General features: G+C 46.0%; 1 long non-coding RNA gene across 2 annotated transcripts in view; it reads left to right on the forward strand.

Annotated features, from left to right (window-relative positions):
- Positions 1 to 732, forward strand: part of LOC137156571 (uncharacterized) — a 58,203-nt gene extending 57,471 nt beyond the window's left edge. For both annotated transcript variants that reach the window (XR_010920826.1, XR_010920827.1), the window contains exon 3: positions 44 to 732. This is a non-coding gene — a long non-coding RNA (uncharacterized lncRNA). The remainder of the gene's footprint in view (positions 1 to 43) is intronic.
- Positions 733 to 17,602: the final 16,870 nt, after the last annotated feature.

A 17,602-nucleotide genomic window follows, 5' to 3' on the forward strand; every position in this document is an offset into this window, starting at 1 on the left:
TGCAGAGATGGGCTCTGAAGCATGGCATGATTGTTTTCCCTAGGGAAAAGAATGAGAAAGCAAGAAAAGGGAACATATTTGAGCTGCAAGCTTGGAATGAAGAGATCATGATGTCAAGAACCCCCGAGAGCAGTTACAAAAGGATCACAATTGTATTTTTTTAAAAGGCTCTAAAGGCTACATTAAAATAGGCGTTTTAGCAAGGCTTTTGGGGTTTTCCAGCACAGAAGGATCAGTGCTTCCTCTCCAAATGTTTGGGCAGTGAGTCACTGATTAAATGTCAGCCACAATTTATTCATTGTTGTACCATTCTGAATTCAATGCAAGGCCTGCGCTGAGAATATTCCTGGAGTTACTGAGGGCTGCTCTGGGATTCCTACTTCTCCAATTCGCTTTTGTTCTTGAATGTCACCAGAGAGCATCTTGGTGGACACATGCAATCAAAGCAGTTTTCTTAATCCAGCCAATTGTTTGGTAAATAATTCACCGGTTAACAAATCAAAACAAAGCGTGCATGTGGGGAGGGGACCTAGAAAAAGCCAGTGCTGGATGTTGGACTTTGCATCCTTTTGTGTCTGAATACAATGTGTGCTGTACATGAACTTTGGGGATGGAGCCCATAAGCCTGATGTCTTGGTGCCGCTAGGACTACGCTGCAATCGGAAATGGGATTTCAGGTCACGAGACATACCCGAGCTAGCTTTAATCTATCTAGCAAGCCCGCCCAGAACCTGGTGAATAAGTTGCATTGAAAACCCATCTCAGACTCTGTGCCACCGTGTGTTCACTGCTATTTATATCTATGCTAGCTTGATTAAAGCTGCAACCACACCTCATTGCAGGTCACCGAATCTCCCCCACCCACTCCTCTAACAGATCCCTGATCTCTAGTTTAAACCTGCAAGTGAGCCATGCCCTACACTACAGAGGAAGGTGAAACGTCCCTGCCCTGGGTCTCTGCCAGTCTGGCCCGGGGGAGAGATTCCTTCCTGACCTGAAATATGGCGATCAGTTGGACCCTGCGTATTGTGGCAAGACCCAACTGCCAGACACCTGGGAAGACTCCTCTGTGGTAACTCAGAGCCCTCCTTCTCTAGTGTCTCATCACCGGCTGGTGGAGAGATTTGCTGCTAGCAGTCACAGACCAGCTACATGCCATTGTAGGCAGTTTCATCACATCATCCCCTCCATAAACTTCTCAAGCTCAGTCTTGAAGCCAGCTAGGATTTTTTGCCCCCACTGCTCCCCTTGGACGGCTGTTCCAGAACTTCACTCTTCTGGTGGTGAGAAATCTTCATTTAATTTCAAGACTAAAAACGTCTTGATGGCCAGCCTATATCCATTTGTTCTTGTGTCAACAATGGCGCTTGATTTAAATAACTCCTCTCTCTCCCTGGTATTTATCCCTCTGATGTATTTAGAGAGAGCAAACCTTCTTTTGGTTAGCAGGAAGCAATCTGCAACAGGAACCGGCCTGGTGCAGCTAACTTCCCCCATGGACAAGAGGAAAGCAGGGACTGAATGGTCATAGTCACAATCTGGCCGCTATGCTGCTTCTGGGGCAGAACACCTAAGTGCTACCCCTTACTCAGGGCAAATTGCCAGGAGACAACATAGCCCTAAATCAGTTAATTTAAAAAATGGATGTTATTGCTGTGTGTGTTGACTCGACCTCGCAATCAAAATGAGTCTATCTTTCTCTGGCTTTAATATCAATCACATTTCATTTCATTTATCCCGTTCCTCCAGATTTAATTTTCAAGATTAGCATTACTAAAGTTATAAGCATTGTTGCTGTAATTACATTAAAATGAATGTGCCATTTTCTCCTGCACGGGAGAGGCCACTCCAAAGATTAGTAATAATAAAAGTAACCTGGCTTCGACTTAGCCAGTGTCAGCTTGCTGTATATATAGCTTTTTCAATTACACCTAACACAGCCAGCAGGAAATGTATTCCCTGGGCTGCTTTAAAAGCTAAAGTCACCCAGGTTATTTTTCTAACTGTTTCAAAGTTAGTTTTCATCTTAATTTAAAATGTAGGAAAGGGATTATCTTAAATGTAACCTGAAATGTCAAAAGAAGCAGACCCCAGCCAGATTTCTGTGCTGTGGAGGTGCATTCGGCACATTAAGAACTTTCAATTCCAGCAGTATTTCAGGTGGGATTTTTGGCAGCAGTCCGCTCCAGCCTGCTCCTGCTCCCATTGAACTCCTACTGACTTCAGTGGGAACTGAGATAGGCCAATGCTGAACGCTTTTGAAAACCCCATCCTTCTACGTTTCCTTTCCTCTTGGGGCCAACACAGGATGCACATTATTCCACTCCACTTGAGTTTGCTCAGCCAATTTCTGCCAGTCATCAAAGGCCCATTTCCTTCAATCTCAATTAACAGTCATGAGAAGGAGGTATCTGCATTATCTTCTGGACGGTGACCTGAAGGTGGCCTGATACTTTTAATCTCTCCATGACTAGTTTTCAAAGCTCCATCATCTTCAAATTTCATTTGCATAAAGGTAGTCCAATAGATAGGTCATTAGACTTGGGCTCGAGAGACATGGTTTCTGTTCTTTTTTGCCACTGACCTACTGTATGACCTCAAGTCAATCACTTTGCCTCTCTTTCTTCCCACTCCCAACCCTGTGTCTATTTAGCTTGTAAGCTCTTTGTGGCAGGAACTGTCTCTCACTGTGTATATGGACCTCTGTCTTTGTATGACCCCCCATTTCTGTAGTGACTGAGCATCTTGCCTCCCAACATCTCTACAACGAAGGGAAGTGCTATCATCTGCATTTTTCCAAACGAGGCCCTGTCACGGGGGCCGCTCCCTGCTAGGGCGGCTCCTCCTGGTTGCTCTAGGGATTAGCTCCTTCCGGATGCGACGCGCCCCTTTATTGCTCTCTCCACCGGTTGTCCTTTCTCGCCCTGTGGGCCCTCTCACTCTAGGACCTGCAGCTTCCTCTTCCTCACTTGGTCCTCCGGCCAGCTCAGCTCTTCTCCCAGAGTATCAAAGTCTTTCAGAGTGAACAGTCCCAGGCAGTCCGTTTTCCACTGCCTGGTCTGTGCCACTTCCCCAGTGGCTGGTAGGGCAATCTGGGCTCACCCGCTACTCTGAGTTCCAGCTCAGGGGGACCCTCCCTTCAGTAGCCAAGGACTGCACTATCCTATACCTTCCTGCTCTTTTCCTGAGCCTCTCCGACCTTTTTGGCTCCCCCCCCCACTCTCTGGGTTTGCCAGCTCATACTCCCTCCTCCCTGGGAGTAACTCTAGGCTCTGTGGCCCCAAACACACACCCCTCGTCTCAGGGAGTGACTGCTGACTATTTCCCTGCAGCCCCTAGCTGCTCTCAGATCCTGGGCTTTATAGAGGCCCCTCCTGTTCCTGTCCAGCTGAACCTTGTCTAATTAAACCCTCCTCCCTCGCTTCTCCTCCAGGGGCCTACCTGGCCACCTGAATCCTTCAGGCCTCGTGTGGGGTGGACACCCTATCCCAGGCCCATATCCTCAAAGCAAGGCACCTAACTCCCTAAATACCTTTGAGGATCGAGGCCTAAGTGACTTACTCAAGGTCACACAGAAACAGAACTGAGCCTCAGCCTCCCAAGTCCCAGGTGAATGCCATAATAACTGTACCATCCTTCCTCCCTGTACAGTGCTTCATGCAATGCGCTCCAGTCTTGGGTGGAACCTCTCCACTCTGCTGCATAGAATAATACACGTAAATCCCTGTAGCCGTGGCCACTCCCAGTTTTGGTGTCACATCCTTTGTGTTCACATCACATCACCCTGGGGCAGAGCGCTGTGGTGCATGGTGTGCACTTCTCAGACGTGGAGTAACTCACAAGCTGCCGTGCCATAGGCAGGCACAGTTCCTGAGACCATCCCTGCTATTGATGAACACCTAGTCTGGTATTTCACACATGGAGGCAGTGGTGACTTCTTCTTGGTACCTTCTTCTCTGTGCTGTGGCTGCAGATGACAGCGGTGGGCTGCACGCCACTCTCAGCAGAGCACCTGCACTGCAGCTGCTGGGCGGTCAGAGTGCTCAGATCCATTCAGTTTGCTGATGCCTTCTCGACTCAGAGTGTCTTTGTGGACTGGAATGCTAAAGCTGCAGTCCCAGCTCTAGCCAGACAGAGCGTTGTATGTGAAAAGTGTGCTCTCCTCATTCCAGGGTCCTTGTCCCACACACAGAAGAGCTGGAAAGCCAGAGAGAGTTTCTCCTTTTATTTGGTTTCCCAGATGACTGGAATCTCTTCATCGTCGTTACTTTTCCAGCCGTTATCACCCGGAAGCCTCAGAGGCCAGGATTGAAGTTCCATTGTACCAGATGCGGTACAAACACTGAAAGACGTGGTCCCTGACCCATGATTTACAACCCAATTCAAGACAAGACACAACAAGAGTGTAACAGACAAGAGGAGGGTAACCAACAGCTATTGTGTGTGCATAGCTTGATCTATTTATTTGATGGTCCTGGATCATTCCATTTTTAATATAAATAAATGTTAAGCAATCCCCATGGCGCATCCTCTATCTAGTCTTTGTCAGATGAAAATATTTTGTATGCCTCAAAGTGGAATTGATATTGACGAGGGCTTTGAAAGCGGAGCGTGATCTTATGGATGAGGGTGTTCCATGCACAGGGAGAAGAGATGCAAAAACGATTTGAGATCTTGAAAACGCCTAATGAGAGAATCAAGGAGCCCAACCTATTAAGTTTATCAAAGAGAAAGTTAAGAAGTGATTGGCTCACAGATGTCAGATATCTTCTCTCTGTGCAGGTACTTACCAGATCACATTGATCCAGCAGGCAGTGGAATAACAGGATTCAGCAGCTGAAAGCTGAAGTTAGAAAAGCTAAAATCAGACATCCGCTGCAGTTTTGTAACCACGAGGGTAATTCACCATTGGAACGGTTTGCCAGGGATGTGGTACATTTTCCAGCAGCTAGAGTTTTAAATAGCAGTTATCTTTTGAACTAAAACATATCTTTTAAACCTTGATGCAGCAGTCGCTGAGACAGCAGGAAAGAATAACTCCCTCTGCTGAAGGGATCACTGGATGCAATCTCCTCACTTCTGCTATGCAAGAGGTCAAACTAGATGGTCACAGTGGTCTCCTGGGGCTTTAAAAATGCTTCCGGCTTTGCTATGATAGATGGTGAATTTGTGATGGTGATAGATAGATGCAATTGAACAGGAGTAGCCCACAGACGTCACTATACACAAAGCCCACTAGCCATGCTGACCAATCTGTACAAACAAGGGGTGAACACTTCAAAGAGCGCCCACTTGCCCGGCTGCCCATACAGTTCTCTTACCAGCATCTTGTTGAAACTTGGCAACACGGGTCAGTGGAGAGAGGACATGCCTAGGAAAGAAGCTGGTGAGAGCCAGCTGAGACATTATGTTTAATTATGTTAAAAGCTTCCTGTAAAGTTCTCATTAATCACCTGGGTACTTTTTCCACATTCATCATTACCCTGAAATGTTGGCAACTTTGTGCCTTATATTTAAAAGCAGAGGATATAATTTTGTGTCTTCTTTCTCAGAAGGAACTGTGGGAGACGGGCTGGCATAAAAGATGTGCGTTGATAGAGATTGTCAGCTGATTAGATCATGGTAGGGAAGTCTGGGATATGAAGCAGGTAGCCGTGGCATGCAAATGGACACAGTTACAAAGAGATTTCCCTGGCACCCTACTAGAAAGATACCACAGGCCTGCAGTAAGCACAGCCCGTAAAAGGCCTGCTGAGTTTGTCATTGGCCAATGACTAAACATGTGAATAATGAATTTTTCAGTTCACTGGCAATTCCAAAAAATTAGGGAAATAGTTTTGGGTCAAACCAAAAACAACATTTTTCAAATTTTTTTGCAAATCTAAAATTAAAAACAAAATTATTTTGGGGTTCAACAAAATGTTTCATTCGACCTGAAACAAAATATTGTGTTTTGATTTTGAGCATTTTTTAACGTCTTTAAATTAAAGGAAATTTCCAAATGAAAAGTCATTGCAACTAGGAAAGTCAAAACATTTCCTTTCAAAATGTTTATTTTTTTGAGAATTTTTTAAAACTTTTTTCTTTTTTAAGCAAAACAAGTTGAAATTGACATGACTCTTCAAAATATTCTGTTGTCTCCAAATCCGCATTTTTTGATCAAAACATTTTACCCATCTCTGCAAATGACAGAATTCCATTGGCCTGCCACCCGATCTTAAGGGCTGGACATCTCTTAACAATTATTATTATAATGAACATAAAATGGTTGTGGTAGCATCCAGAAAGTGCAAGGCACTTTCCAAACATAGAAGGGCCTTTGAGTCCCTCCAGCAGCTCACAGACTAAGCCCAGACAACCAGGCAGATAGACAGAGGTCAGGGAAGGGGAACAACAAGGGATTTTCTACTCAAATCCATGAGAGTTACTATAGGCAACTTGACAGAAGTGGATTTTTAAGGAGGGCTTGAAATTGGAGAACGTAGAGGCCTTGTAGATGAATTCTGTCCCTGTCCGGGGAGCTGGGCTCCACCTAGCCTGTGACATAGCAGTTATCCCCCCTGCTGATCTTGAAATGGTGACTTAATTACAGCTAATGATTCCAGCTATGAAAGAGTCAGAAAGAACTACACAGGATAAGAGGCGAGTTCAGTGAAAATGAGGACACTCAAGAGAGCGGCACCAGGGAGCTCCCTTTCTCTGGAAAGAGCCTGGTAAAGGCAGGCTGCAGAGGGCCTCCAGGGAGCAGGTGAAGCTCCCGTGGGAGGTCTGGAGGTAGGGCCTCTAAGAAGCAGGTAGGTTGCCTGGGAAAAGCTGCCAGGAACTCTGGGAAGGGGAGGCCGTGGGAGGAAAAGTCCTGGGAGGCAGTGGTCAGGCGAAGGACCATGCAGGGGTTGGGAGTAGAAATGAAGAGCAGGGGAATGTCAACACAGCCCAAGAGGGGCAGAAGAACTATCTGTTTAGACGCTTGCTTGGATTTTCAGTTGAGCTTTCCTTACCCCAGAAAGGGAATGAACTTAAGTGGTGACCTGCCTGGAAGGCTGGGCCACGGAACATGTAGACAAAGACAGGCCATCACCCTGCCAAAGAAGTGGTTGACAGGGGAACACTGGATTAAGTCCCCTCTCATGGTCTAGTGCCAGGGGCGCTATGGTGATAAGTGGGACCATTAATACAGCCAGTTTTGGGTTTGTTTGTTTTTTAATTCTACAGGCCCAGGCTTCTTGTATTTTTTGCCACCTAGACAAGTGGGGGAAGTAAGGGGAAATCACAGATAACAACAAATCAAACCTGGTAGATCATTCTGTAAGAGGGATATCTGTAAAATGAGTTGCCCACTCTGGAGTCACCCAAGGTGGATCTTCCTCCCTGATTTGGTATCTTGACAGATTCTGTGAGAAGAGTGGCGGGAGGTGCAAACCCGTAGATCTGAAGCTAAAGGAAATTCTGAGCTTGTCTACCCTGGCACTTATGCCGGCAAAACTTTGGTCGCTCAGCGGGGTGGGTTTTTTTTTTTTCATACCCCTGAGTGAAAAAGGTTTTTCCGGCCTAAGCGCCAGTGTAGACAAGCCCTCTCTCTAGAAGCTTTGATAGTGAAACTATAAATTAGGGCCAGGTACTGGTGAGGACCTCCCTGGTACTGGTGAGCAAGCTGTTCTGCAGGAAGTATTGGGCCAAAATATTTGATAAAAGCACCCTAAGAAAGCTAGCTTACCTCACTGCTTGCTTGAGAGGGAACAGGAGTGCGTGCGCCATAGTCACGCTTCTTACTCTTGTGAGCTGAACGAAGGGGAAGAACACTGGGGGGAAAGGAGGATAAACTGGGGACATACTATCACCTTTTAAGGTTTGGGAGGGTAAAGAGGTGTCATTCCACCACTATCTTTGCAGTTCAAGCACAGTAATCAACTAGGCTGATGGTGGTTGGGATAAGTGCCCAACCACCGACTCAAGACGTGCTGAGTATTTTATTTAGAAATGGGTAGCCTGTTGGGGAATAGGCCTTTCCAATAGCTGCAAGCCACCAACTGACCAAACATACTGATCTGCAGTCGATAAACATCCCCATAGGTCCCAGTCCAGCAAAGAACTCAAACTTCAAGCACATGAGTAGTGGCTTTGACTCTAATTGATTTCTCACATCTTAAGTACTTTGTTGGATCAGGATCATAGCCCCAAATCAACTCCCACTTAAGCCAAATGGTGTCTTTCAAGTCTAAACTTCCTGATGGCCAGTTTATATCCATTAGTTCTTGTGTCCACATTGGTGCTGAACTTAAATAATTCCCCCTGGTATTTATCCCTCTGATGTATTTATAGAGAGCAATCATATCTCCCCTCAGCCTTCTTTTGATTAGGTTAAACAAGCCAAACTCTTTGAGTCTCCTCTCATAAGGCAGGTTTTCCATTCTGCGGATCATCCTAGTAGCCCGTCTTTGCACCTGTTCCAGTTTGAATTCATCCTTCTTAAACATGGGAGACCAGAACTGCACACAGTATTCCAGATGAGGTCTCACCAGCGCCTTGTATAACGGTACTAACACCTCTCCTTCTCTACTGGAAATACCGCATCAGATACATCCTAGGATTGCATTTGCGTTTTTTATGGCAACATCACATTGGCAGGTCATAGTCATCCTATGATCAACCAATACACCCAGGTCTTTCTCCTCCTCTCTCATTTTCAACTGATGCGTCCCCAATTTATAGCAGAAATTCATCTTCTTAGTCCCTAAATGCATGACCTTGCACTTTCCACTATTAAATGTCATCCTATTTCTACTACTCCAGTTTACAAGGTCATCCAGATCTTCCTGTTTGATATCCCGATCCTTCTCTGTATTGGCAATACCTCCCAACTTTGTGTCATCTGCAGACTTTATTAGCACATTCCCACTTTTTGTGCCAAGGTCAGTAATAAAGTTAAATAAGATTGGTCCTGAGACCGATCCCTGAGGAACTCCACTAGTGACCTCCCTCCAGCATGACAGTTCACCTTTCAGTATGACCTGCATTCCCCATGTCTAAAAAATCTGTTATCTTGCCTGCACTTATGGCAGGGCCAATCATTATGTAGATCATCCCTGACAGGTGTTTGTCTAACCTGATCTTAAAAATCTCCAATGATGGAGATTCCACAACCTCCCTAGACAATTTATCCCAGTGCTTAACTACCCTGACAGTTAGGAAGTTTTTCCTAATGCCCAGCCTAAACCTCCCTTGCTGCAATTTAAGCCCATGGCTTCTTGTCCTATCTTCAGAGGTTAAGACAACAACTATTTCCCCTCCTCCTTGGAACAGCCTTTTATGTACTTGAAAACTGTTACCATCTCCCTTCTCAGTCCTCTCTTCTCCAGACTAAATAAACCCATTTTTTCAATCTTCCCTCATTGGTCGTGTTTTCTAGACCTTTAATCGTTTTTGTTGTTCTTCTCTGGACTTTCTCCAATTTGTCCACATCTTTCCGTAAACGTGGCACCCAGAACCAGACCCAATACTCCAGTTGAGGCCTAAGCAGCACAAAGTAGAGTGGAAGAATTACTTCTCGTGTCTTGTTTCCAACACTCCTGCTAATACAGCCCAGAATTATGCTTGCTTTTTTGTGACAGTGTTACACTGTTGACTCATAGTTAGCTTGTGATCCTCTATGACTCCCAGATCCCTTTCCACAGTGCTCCTTCCTAAGCAGTCAATTCCCATTTTGTGTGCACGCAACTGATTGTTTCTTCCTCAGTGGAGTACTTTGCATTTGTCCTTATTGAATTTCATCCTATTTCATTTTTAGAAGTGATGTCTACAGACAGTTGAAGCTTCTAACTTTGCCAATTACTAGAGCAGTTCTCAAAGCTACCGCTATGTAGATATTAAATTCCTGGACATAAGATACAAGGAGCACAAGAAATGTAGGAATAAGCCCATTGTAAAACCAGATTGTAAACATAAAGGACTCAGAATAATGGACTATACCTTTATGAACATAGGAATCACCAGATTGGATCATGCTTAAGGACAATGCAGTCCTGTGTTCTGTTGTAAGCAAGAAAACCTCTATAGGGCACTGTGGGATAATCTGCTCTCATTAATGTCGCATCCTAATCCCTAAAATAAGAGACTGTTTTAAGGCCTGAAGCATGAGGTTTCTTTATCCCTTCCAAAATGTATTTGCGCTAATTGTTATAACTCTAGATATTCTTCTTGCTAGCCATATAAATATCCAAATTTTGAATCTCCCTAAGATCTTGGCCTTGACAACATCCTGCAGCATTGAGTTCCACAGTCTAATCACATGTTGTGTGAAACAGTATTGACTTTTTATCAATTTTGAATTCACCACCTTTGAATTTCATTGACTGTCCCCTTGTTCTTGCGTTGTGAAAGCAGAGTTATCTTCTGGAAAAATCTTTGTGACTTTTTTTATATTCTAAATTTTGTGCATGCATTTGAAACCTGCACCTATCGTTCCAGTCTCGGAAGACTAATACAAAAAGGCACCGTTTGGAGGCAGTAGGAGGGAATTTTTTTTCTTTCAAATGCTGGTAAGCTTAAGTACTGCTCATTAATTTTCCATGCCCCCAAGAGTGCTATCGGAGTCTGCACAATAATTTGCTTCCAGCTACTTGCATAAAATTTTGCACTGCACTTTGGCTCCGTGTCATGTTGTCAGAATTATTATTTATTGCAGCTCGTACAGGCGATGAGGCCGGATCCTCGGCTGTGTGAACCAGAGCCGCTCTGCTGGCTTCAGTGGAGCAGTGCCAATTTACACTAGCTGAGGTTCTGGCCCCTGAGTACCTGGCACAAAGACCAAAGGCTACCACCAAAGATCACACGACTGCCGCAATGTGAAAATGTGGCCGTAGGCGGATTCTGATTCACTGATGGGAGGAAAGGTAGAAAGACAATAAGAGTCCGTCTTACAAAGATTGCTGTGAGTAGCCCGGCCCAGAACCCCAGTAATATAAGACCTTGAGTTCAACCCTTTCCACTTTCCATGGGTGGGACTTTTTTAATATAACTGTTTTCCTTTTGTGCATGTCAATTGTCATTAAAAACAATGTGCCACATTAGCTTCTCCCTGGACCGAACACCAACCAGCTATCCACCCAGGCAGAGGCAGGCTGGTCTTCTGGTTCAGGTGCCGGCCTTAGGGTCAGGAGAGCTGGGTTCTAGTTCTTAGATCTTCCCCTAATAATAATTATTAATAACGTGCTGTAACAAAATCAGCCACCAGGTCTGGGGCAGTCCCCAAAGGAAAGCTGCAGTGCTGCTTTCCTACGAACAAGAGGTGAACGGGCAGCTGTGTAGCAGTCCTCACAAGTCCTTAACGTGGTGTCTACCAGCAAGACTTTCTGGCTGCTCCTGGACCTGGAGGAAACCTGGAATGGCAGAGCATCCTTACTGGACGGACAAGTGCCTGGGCTCCTTTTGAGGTAATCGCCGTTAAACAACTTGGTTAATGGAGAGTTAAGGTTTGCCAGCATTTGCCTTGTATTCTTCCAGAGCTTGGAAAGTGGCTGTGATGCTCCACAGAGGCACCCAGGATTGTGAGGTACCTTATCACATGCCATTAGCATGAGAGAATCTTGTCTATATCTGTCAGGGTCAGCTCCCTGATGACCCTGGCCACAGACGGACAAGCACTTCCCTCTCAGCCCAGACGGGCTCTGCTGTCCCTCTGCAGATAAGAGACAGACACACTCCAACCTCCACACGTCCCTCTGGACTGCCCAGCCCCTTTTCCAATGAATACTCGCAGATTCTCCACTCCCAAAAGGAATAGCACACAACAGCGCACGAGTTTTACCGCAGAAACACTGCACCGCTTAACACACAACGTGTAGACATACATATAGTGAAAACAAGAACAAGTTTATTATCAAAGACCAAAGATTCAAAGGATAAGTAATAAAGAATATTAGAAACAAATGGTTACATATAAAATAAAATCTTAATATGCTTCCTAGAGCCTATCCTTAACTCACAAGATGTTCCCCTGTCTCCGACTGGTGGCTTACCCCAAGTCCTTTTCCTAGCCTTTTCAGTTAGGCTGGCTGAGGCCTTTCATTAGATCAAGCCAACGGGCAGCTTGCCTTCGCAGACTGAAGGATGATATCTTGTCCCCGCTTCCCTTCTTTCATGCAGTTACAGAAATATGGTCCCTTACCCCAGGAGGGCCCCTCTTCATAGGTTCATCTCAGGGTTCCTTTGTCTTTGTAAATCCTGGGGCCCGCACCTGGCCCAAGCAGCAAACAGAGCCTGTCTCCACGTATGTCCATTGTTTTTTATGCTGATTTTGTTGGCCAGGAGACGTGCAGGCATGCCTGTCCTACAGGCCTAGCATAGCTTCAGTTGCTTCCTTGGCTATTCTGACCCCTGTAGCATGACATCTTCCGGTTGGCAGAGACTGAATAACCTCATAGATGTCTCAGTGTCTGCATAGCATGGCACAGAATAAGACAAAATACAGATACTGTATGCTCACAGCTGCACACAGATAACGGCGATGGGAACAACAAGTTGTCCTTGAACGTCTGGGGTACATTGTTTTATTGCCAAGGGGCGTACTTTTACACCGCCCCTCCTATCACCAGATATTGTTTTGACGACCCCCAAATATTATGGTGAGAATGGAATGTAGTTAAGGGTGGAAACACAATGTAGGTAATTAGCATATATGATAATGAGAGAGAGATAATTAGGTGAAGATTGTTTATGGAAGGGTATAAGTAGTCACCACGTAGACAAAGGGGGGCGCTCCATCAACACCTGACTCCGCGGGAGGTGCTGCCAGTTGGACCAGAGGATCCACTGACTCCCTGGCGGGGCCCCTGAAGAAAGCCGTTCCTGGGTACAGCCTTCTGAGTGACTGCTTAGCTCTCCAGGCTTAGTGAGTATGAGATATTGTAGTTCATTTTAGGCTATGTATCTAACCAGTATATTTATAGAAAACTTTGCACATTAAACCTTATTGATCTGCAAATCGGGCGTACCGTGTCTCACAGGTACCCACACTGATCACAAAGTGTCCAGAATCAACACCAGAGAGATGTGCTCACTCCCCGCTTCCTGCCTAGAATCTGTTTATCACCTTCTGGTGACCTGTCTTAAGTTGGCATCAGATGGTTTCTCAGTTACAATGACTAAGCTCATGCCACACACCCCTGCACCTTGCAGCTGGTTTTTCCTTCTTACTTCACCTTGGGGCTTGATATTAATGCCAATGAAGAGTTTTTTATAAAGTTAGCATACCCTTAAATAGCTATTTGAGCCATTAGATTTATACACACACATGCCACTCAGTCTTAGCAGGCCAAGAGGGAGAGCTTTTCATGGATAAATGCGGGTATTTAAGGGTAAACACAAAGGCTGTGTCTACACTGGACTTCCCAGAGATATCTCCCACAAGTGCACTATTGTGGGTCCAGTGCGCCCCCATAGTGGCAGCACTAGATCAGAGCCAGTCTAGACAACACAGGGGTGAAAACACAAGTGAATGCTGGTGCCCTGTTTACGCTAGTGCTACCACAACAGCTCTCACCAGAGGAGTTGCACTGGTGATAGTGCAAGAACAGAGATTTCTCAAAAAAAAAAAAAAAGTTTAGAGAAGATAGGGCCATTGAGAGCAAGCAAAGCTCAGGCGTGCGCGCACACATGAGAATAGAATCTGCTCCTTCTGCACACATACCTAATCCTCTGGCCTAGCTAAGTGAAGGCAAGCTACTACTCATCTTCTTCCTACAAAGATTGGAAAGAAAAAGTGTTTTCCTGCAAGTTTGTGCCAGGAGGATCTCTCTGTGCAACACTTCACATACTGACAAAGCTTGAGAATTATATCATTATTTCTCCCCTAATAAACAGAGTCACCAGCTCTTATCAAAGGCAATCCTTTTTTGTACTTCCACTGGGCTGGATTCTATTGTCTTCTCAGACTGTGTTTTTGGGCTGGTTATTATTTCTGAGCGATATGTAATATTTTGCACTTTATTTTGTATTGTTCAGCACTGAAATCCTTTGTCCCAGGCATTTTATCTGTGCTAAATAATAGAAGGACATCACTGGTGCATCCAAGAAAGCAAATCTGTACCGTTAGAGTTTTTGTTTTCTGCAGTCTCCAACCCGGAGAGCCTCATCCTTGTAACTTTGGGGGGGGGGGTATGTTTTTTTATATTCCACGCAAGTGCTCAGTTCGCTGATGTATTTTGAAAATGTGCATCCATGCGACTAGACATAGGTGTGTGCAGGCCTTTTTTATTGGTCTCAATATAAATAATTAGCTGTTTAAATGAGTCCGATTTGTATTTCAATCTTACTGGGCCATTTTTTTAAACTCACTTACTTTGAAGTGTTTGTGGGCCAGATCCTCAACTGGTTTAAATCCACATAGCTCCATTGAGTTCAATGAAGAAATGCTGATTTACACCAGCCGACAAGTTAGCCTATACCTCTTTCTCTTTCTGCACTCTCATAGCTCCCGTGACTTCAGTGCAGTGAGACAGCTTTACCTTAGCTGAGGATTTGGCCCTACATCCTTCTCTCTCCATACTCCCATGGCCATTCCTTTTCAGATCTGGGAGGCTGAGATTTTCAAGGCTGCTGAGGGAATTTGGATGATGAATTCCCCTTGGAATTAGTGGGAGTTGGGTATCCAGCATCCTCAGTGACTTGGCCAGATTTCTCCTTAATGTTGAAATGGATCTGTTCTGTAGCTACAGCAAGAAGAGGCCAGTCCAAAGTCCACTGAAGCCAACAGGAGTCTTTCTATTTATTCCAGTGGCCTTCATAACAGGCTCAAGGAGCTTCCAGAAGTATTTTGACTTTTTAAAGCCTTATTTAGCATCCACTAACCCTGCCTGCATCTCATGCACCATATCTTATTAGCACTGTCCTGCCATCCTTGGATTTATAGTGCTGACTCGTCATTCGCCTACTTTTCCACCCCCTCTAATGTTCAACAAAATCAATTGATTGTAACTCATGTTTCTGTCCTTTATTCCACTTCCTCGAGGTTAATATTGTTGTTATTTGAAGAGCATGTTACAGTGCCGGCCTCTCTTGTCTGGCGCTATTTTTATACGCTACTCCCAAGCTGACAGAACTGTCTCCTATTTGCCCTGCTGTCACTTCGTGACATTTTCATTTTAACTTCAGTCTGTGTGCCGTAAACAGTGGGTCTAAATTAAATAGCTCGTTTGGCTTTGGTTATAATCCCCTGGTATTGCAAGCCAGGCATACCCTGGAGATGTGCAGGGTGGCTTTCATGCCAGGTGGTTGTGCCGGAGACAGACTTCAGGGACCTGGGACACTGAGTTACGGAGTTCTCAGACCGGTGGGTGGGTGAGCTAAAAGCTCTGAATGACGTCTCCCCTGCTTTGACTGCTGCAGGTGAGTGGGAGCTCAGCCTCAGCTTTTCAAAAGGCAGCTGTCACTGTAGGGTCTGGGACCCAGAAATTGCCATGTCCACCGGTTCCAGAGCGTTGCTGCATGCTCTTGGTCCCTAGCCCGTCGTAGAGAGCCAAGCACAGTCTGGGTGGTGCCTGCTTCCTCATAGAAAGAACTTACACAGGACCAGTGTGGTGTATTGAGGATTGTGTGAGAATTGCAAGCCGTCACTTTAAGGTGGGGGAGGAAAGGAGGTTCTTGGGCCTTCTTGCAAGATGGGGGATGGGGGAGCTCTGCAGGGAAGCCTGGATCTAGGTCTCAGCAGTCCCTCTGCAAAGTGCCAGCCTAGATCAGGGTGGTTGTGATTGTGCCTCTCTGCAGCTTGCTTTGTCTCTCTCAGGTTTTGGGTCCTGTGTGTTAGAGGGCTGCACTCGAAGAATACAAGGGGTGTTACGCTGCAGCCTGCAAGAGTCTTTTATGGTTTTTTTTTAATCTAAATTCTCTGTATGCCGTGAAAAAATGCCACAGCCACAATACCTAACTGCATGTGGGGCTTGGAGCAGGGATCTCCACAAGGGAGTTATTGCAGGGGGCAGGACATCGTGGAAGGGGAAGAATGGCCTGGCCACACATGACCAGTGGATATGAGAGGGAAAGTGACCAAGGAGAAACAATTCTCTGTCACTGGCTATGTGCAAATCAGCCACCCAGGGAAACGCCAGAACGTTGCAGACGAATGGCTTTGCACACATGCCCGCACGCCTGGAACAGAGCAAGTGTGTGCCACTGTCCGCACAGTAAGATGCTACTCTCTCTTTGATTTATCACAGGCACAAGGGAGCTGGGGACAGAGGAATGCATAGGAGCCACGGCTTGGTGCTCTGCCACCATTTTGAGAATTTTAGAAAAGAGGACGTGAAAACTTCTTCAGCGTGTCTGGGCCTGTAAACAGGGAACCACACCTTTTTACTGCCACTAGTATTACAGCAGCACCCAGAGGCCCCAGGGATCCATTATGCTAAGCGCTGTACGCACACCTGGAGAGATACAGCCCCTGCCCTGGAAAGCTCATAATCTCCATAGACAAAACGAGGGAAGTATTATCTCCATTTTACAGATGGAAAACTGAGGCACGGAGTGTCTAAATGGTTTGACCATGGTCACTGTGACAACGCTGGGAATTAAATCCACCTCCCCTGGGTCCCAGTGCAAGGCCTTAACTACAAGGCCATCCTCCTGAAGGAAATATCCAGAAGTTATTTTTTTAAGCCGGGGCTTAAAAAGTCTTCCTCCAAAAGCTGCTGCTTCTTTTCCTTCCATCACCCTCAGAGGCCCCTATCCTGTGGCAGTGCTCCCTTTGGCTAAACAGACTAGTTGTGGATCCTTACAGCCCATGAACACCACCCTATGAATAGACAACACAGGATTGCTCGACTGATTTGAGACAGCCTCTTCCCAGAGGGTGAGCTGCCTCCATTGGTTTCCCAGCGGTGGGAGGACTGAGGGAAGGGGACACACAAAATGTATCGCTGAACAGGAGGAGATGGGTTGCGAAGAGACCACCACTCGGCAACATCAGCACAGCCACATTCACTAGCAATGGGCCCGCACCCCAAAGCTCAGATCCTGTCGCTTGTTTTTAGCGCCATATCTGAGCTCTTCTCCCCTGCCCTGTGTAAAAGGCAAACTCTGATAGGCCTTGGCCTTTCAGTTCATATTTTCTGTGGAATAAGGACAGAGAGCAAAAGTTCCCCTCCAGCCTGGCCATCACACTGAGCCTTGAAAGTGAGAGCTAACGCGACAGCCGTGAGCGTGGGAATTGCTTTTCCTAGTCCTTTACCTGCTCTCGGGTAAAGCTCAGGGATAACATTTCAGGCAGTTCTTGCTGGCGATGGGAACGGGGCACAGCGTTGCCTAAAGGATCATGAGGTCCTTTGAGTGGACTTACAGGAACAAGGGAAGGGGCCCTAGCTTCTATAGGGGTCTTGCGGTGGAGATGTAAAGGATTTCATTCAAGGTGGCTGGGAAAGACAGGCACAGCATGCCTCCCTGAGCCCTCTCTGAGATATATTGGGCAAGAGCATCCCACTCACGGGGGGGCTTTTTAAAAGGCCCCAGCTCTCCTACTTGGACAGAGTCCCAGCTGCAGTGGGAGCAGGAGGGGCAGGCCATGTAGCTCCCTTAAGACTACAGGGCCCCAGGCCCTCATTGGTTCCCTCCCAAC

The sequence above is a fragment of the Emydura macquarii genome, unplaced genomic scaffold (genome assembly GCF_026122565.2).
Source record: "Emydura macquarii macquarii isolate MOO-44397 ecotype Brisbane River unplaced genomic scaffold, CSIRO-AGI_Emac_v2 contig_1451, whole genome shotgun sequence".
NCBI lineage: Eukaryota > Metazoa > Chordata > Testudines > Chelidae > Emydura > Emydura macquarii.